Source organism: Acartia tonsa, chromosome 2 (assembly GCF_053477335.1).
Source record: "Acartia tonsa isolate MP-2025a chromosome 2, ASM5347733v1, whole genome shotgun sequence".
NCBI lineage: Eukaryota > Metazoa > Arthropoda > Copepoda > Calanoida > Acartiidae > Acartia > Acartia tonsa.
In genome coordinates this window covers 4,125,124-4,130,915 of record NC_137261.1, presented here as the reverse complement: position 1 = coordinate 4,130,915, position 5,792 = coordinate 4,125,124, and positions in this window count along the sequence as shown.

The window sequence follows — 5,792 nt, the reverse complement described above, 5'->3', positions numbered from 1 at the left end:
AAAAGTGAATACGTTCATAGCATCCTTTTTAAAAATTATTTAAACTTGAAAGTTAAAAAAATTATTAACTTTGGTCAATTATAAAAGCACTGCTACTCTTCAATTGATTACGTTTTTTTTTCACCTTTATGGATGTTTTTATACTTGATTTTTAGACTAACTGAAGAAATATGTATAGTTTGTTCTTAAAGTAATACATTTTTTTCGCAAAAGGAACAAAGGCATCCTAAAAAATAGATTTTTACCTCTTAGTTTGCTGTTTATTTATGGATAGAATGATCCTTGATAAAATACTATTTGTTTCTCTCCTTGGAGAGAATAAATTGACTGCTTTGTATTATTTAATTATGTTCTATTTGGTTCATTGATTGCTTTTAGGGTCAGAAAACAAGAAAATTTGGCTCTTCTCTCCATAGTTTCTACCTTATGGTTCTAAGATAATGTATTTACATCAGTTTTTAAATGAATATTTCAGGTTTATCCATTTTTATTGAAGCAAAAAGTTTCAGTATTTTAAGAATTGTCCTTTGTTTTGTGGTTTTAATTCTTGTTTAACTATATTAATAATCAAAGTGAAATTAATATAAATTAAATATAACCAGTAGATACTCCCCTAGCATTTAGGGGCTAAGTATAGAAACAGAAAAAAGCTTAAAACAAGCAAAAAACCAGCCAAAAACGTAAATACTCCTATTAAGACACATCATTTGAGAAATGAAATATAAAAGTAAAAAATTTGTTAAAAACTGTACCCATCTTAGCTTATTATCATGGGGAACCAATATTTCTAGATTTTATACTCTACCCTCTTAATCAATCTACCCACACATACTCTCACACACACACATACACAGAATCTTGTGTGTATGTAAATACACCAAGTATCTAGCCAAAACAAAAAGGTAAGAACTATCATTTTTCTTTCTGTAGACTATTAATTGAAAAAGGATTTCATCTAAGAAATAGTAATTTTAAAAAAGAAAATACTAATTTGATTAATTTTTGCTGCTATCAAATATTGTTGCTATTTATTAATCACCAAACCTTACCTTAATGACAATTTCTTTGACTTTATTACTTGCATTTAAATTTGTTATTCTATTTGATGTTTTCTATTACAGATGAGATTGATAATGAAGATTTTTGAAATAAAATTTCGTTATGAAGCAGCAGTAGTCACAAATTTATAAATGTTATGGTTGAGATAGATTTATAAATGTTAAAAGTATTTTATTTGATTCTGTATCTCTGCTATTTTATAGAAAAGTCATGAAATCAAATACGAAAAAAATCAATTGAAAAGAGTAAATTTTAAGTTTGAAATATGTTTTTTTTCTTTTGTGTATTTTTTAATAAGTGGACAAATGAAGCAACTTCATTTTTTGTTTCTTTTAACGCTAGAAGTAAAGTTAAACCCGAACTGATGTTCTTTTTAATATGTTCAGGTTCACAGGACAATTCCATTAAAACATCTTTATATTCTAAATATATTTGGACAGTTAGGTTATTGATAAATGATACTGGCTATCTTTGACAATCTTAAAATGTGATCAGAGGCGGAAACTGTTTTTGTGTACATTTTGTTTTGTATTCAATTTATCAATACTGCTAATACATGTAGTTGGTCATAATCAGATCTCAGAACGACATGTTGATCATTTGTCAGTGATAACCACTTTCATTAGATGTCATGTAGTCGACATAAAACAATGTAACAACATATAATGCCACAATTGGTTCAGTAAACAAAATGCACTAATAGATAATGCTAAAGTTTTGGTCATCACTTTGACATATATAAAGTATGTATACATAAATGCAGTTTTAGACAGGGTTAAAGGAATGGGTAGTCTAATTTTAGGATGATATTGGACTATATGGACCAATGGCGACTTTAATAGGTTTGAATAATATACTTAATTTAATAAACACAATGACCACAAATGACCGGATATGAACTGAACCCATTCAGTAGTTGTAAATTAAAATAAATAAATTGAATATAAAGGCGTGGCAGTTTTTTCGTAATCCTTGTCCCTAGGGGGGACTCTAAACATGTGGGGCTACCATATACCTAATGTAACCTAACCTAATCCAACCTACCCTGGCGATATTAACAAACAAATTAAAAACTAACCCCTATCCCTTTATTTTCACCTTATTAAACAAATAAGTTGAGTGAGGATTGCAGTGCTTTAAAAGTACTTTGAAGGAAAAACACCAAATAAAATGTTTTTTTTTTTTATATGATATAACCACATGACTGTCCTTAGATTAATTATTTTGACTTATTAACCTATCTCTTTACCCATAAAGTCCAAGCCCTTTGGGATACAATTTCATATTGTTCCATTTCACTAACTTTGTTAACGAACCCAACCCCAGAACAAAGCATTTAACCCTTTCTATTTCTTGGACATAATTCATTTTCAAATTGTCCTTCCGAGGCTAGGGACATTGTTTCAGAAAAAAACTGCATTGCTACAAAAATGACCATTACGACATAACAGTTGATTTTGTTGAACCATAAATACAGCGATGGTTTAATGAACTATTTAAAAAATGATAAAATGCATACTGTAAATAGTTATTTAGTCAACCAACTTAATTATTGATCTATTAAATTTGTGTAAATATCTTTATATAATAAATAATTTTTGTAATTCTCGCTATAAATAAAATAATAAATGAAATCAATTAAAGGGGTAAATTTACGGCCTACTCCAAGGCTTAATTACTCCTTGCTATGCAATTTTTAAAATATGATTTTACATGTATATTTAACAATTTAAATGTATTGCATTAGTTAATAAATTCTATTCTATTCTATTCTACTTATTTAAACTTTATTTCTTCATAGCTTTTTAAATTTTTTAAAAAGCAAGCCAAATATATTGAGTAACTGCTAACAAACTATTTTCTGTAATTATGTGTTTTTATCTTCATAATTTTTATCAATTTTATCAATCTCTAAGTCTTAAAAAAACATTAATGTATTTGTTTAGGCAAGAAAAAAAAAATATTAACTGAAAAGTATATTAAATTGCAACTATTGTAAGTGCAAGCCTAATTTCCTTAATCTTTGTATTTGGGGGGGGGGGGGGGGGTAAATTTCTCCATCCCCTCATTCTCCTAAAATTTACCCTCCCAGAGGACTCTATCTTAGGGTGTTTTTTCACCCAGTTAAAATCACATCTTTTATATTACCCATTTAATGTGTTGCTATTGTCAATCAAAAAGCATGGAATATGTATTTTTAGCAGTTTTAGCCTCTAGGTGATAAAATACATTTAGATTTTTCAAATAATCCTTTTTTTAGTCCACACACTTTTAAAATTAATCCAGTTCAGAACTTGATGAATGAATGAATATATATTTTCGAATCTACATTTAATAAGATTACAATTTTATAAAAATTTATAATTTATATTACATGCAGACCATGGTCAACACTCTCCTATGATATGCTTCAATCAGTGGAACTTATCCTTTCCTTGATAACTGTCTCAAATGGAAAAATGTTTTCCAGCCTGTCATAATTTTATCCAGATTATTGCTCACTTTTTAAAAGTGAAGCTTTTCTATAATTAGGGTCGGTCCGTCCGTCCGTCCGTACGTCCGTACGTCCGTCCGTCCGTCCGTCCGTAACGGATAGCTTTTTTCGTTAATTTAGGCATGTTAGAATTGTCCTATCGATTTCAAATTTTGCATGGTGATTCCTTTAATAGTTAGGTACGATTTAGAAAGCGTAGCAACTCTATAATCATCACCAAAATGTCCGTACGTCCATTTTAAACATGTTGATTTTTTTACTTTTTTAACAACAAATTTTTATGTGATCTAATCATCCGATTGATCTGATTTTTGGTATATTGATTCCTGGGACAACAAAGTATAATGTAATAAGCGAAGCAACTCTATAATCAAGTCCTAGAAATGTAAGTATGTCCATAAACATTATCCTGAATCAAGCAGTTTTTCAACACATTTTACTTACAATTTTGCTTTGACTCTTATACATTTATATTATGATTATTCAGTTCTGACACTATATAAGTGTTAATGTCCTACTGTTTAAGTGCTTCGCTTTTATGGATGTTGTCATCCTTGTTTATATACAATTTCTGCCAATTTCGCTTCAACGTAGAAACACTTTTAACTTACAAATATCTAATGTATCAAATTTCAGCCAAAGTATCGGAATGAGGCTACACACATTGTGGTCACACAACAATTATTTTTACTTTTTCTCACAATTTCTGCCCTAAAAGGACACTATGCATTGCAGTTTAATTATTTCCTAATGACTTATATAAGGTAAAGAAGTAGTAGAAATTTAGAGTTAAAGCTTAGCCCAGTTAAAACTCATATACATCATCATTTTGAGTTTTTATATCTTTTTAAGAGTTGAAAATTACATTTTCCTTTTTACCTAAAAATCCTTTTAACAATTCGTTTTATGGATCATGTTACTTGTAGGTTAAGCGCCATTACCACATGTTACTTGCAGGTTAAGCAAACTCATACATGTTACTTATATTTAGATTTAATGCTAACTTAAAGTATAATTTTCTAATTGTTTCTTAATTTAATTTTAGTTTGTTCTTCCAAAAAGTTTATGTCTTATACTTTCCTTCAAAATACCTCCCCCCCCCCCCCCCCCCACCCATTCCCTGCAGCCCAACACTCTGGGAGACATATTGTCCATCTTGGAGCTCTACTCCCCCTCTTCCCCATTGACATTATTCATTTGAAGAGACGGCAAAAAATGGAGGGGGGGGGGGGTAATCCCAATAGGTGCTATTATTAGAATGTTTGTATCTATTTACAATATCTAATTAATCAAATATACATTACATACAAATTTTCTTTGTCTTTTTAGTTTTTTTTAGAAAATAAAGATTACATCCAATATTTATATGGAATTTACAAAATGAACTAATAACTAGATCAAAAAGTTTTATGTGTTTTACAATATCATAAGATAACATTATAATCGAAAGCATAGCCAAAAACGGCTGATCGTTCTTAAAACCAGCTACAACTGTAGACAAAAAACGTCATGAAATTAGAAATCTGACTTTTTTTAGCATATTTCAGTCAAAAAGAACTAAAAAAATGGGTGGCAATAGAACTCTAAATATCATTTATAAATAAGAATATAACATATGAACAAAAATATTTCATGAGGGAAGAACATTAAACTGAAAGATAATAAAAATCTGTAAACATTAAAGTAACTAATTACTATTGATCCTCTGGTATAACAAGGATAGTATTACGGGTAGGTGATAAAACAACAAAAAATATTATCATGATTTTCTTTACAAGTGTGGCTTGTAAACCAATTAATATCCAGTGGTTAAGAACCGGTTCTCACCTACACTAAAAATTCATCTATCGTATCGTATTATATCCAGTTTTCTACAAATATAGAAATGTAAATATCAATATTAAATACAGTTTTGTTAGCTCGGGCCTTCGGTATCTCGAGGCTATCAAAACTGCTTTTAATCTTATAACTGTAACATTTTTATATCCGCGGAAAGCTGTTTATAATACGATGCGATAATAACTATTTTAGTCCATTGCCTTTTTTTAAAACCTGCAACCGCATCTGCAACCGAGATAATTTTTGAACAATCTGCATGCTTAGATGTTTAGAGTAGCTTTTCTCTGAAAAGAATAATTGACCAAAAGGATTGTATTTATTTATTAATCACGTAAAAGTATTGTGTGTGTGTGGTTTCCTTGTTGCGAGCAGGTGTTAAATTTTTTTACAAGAATCATTT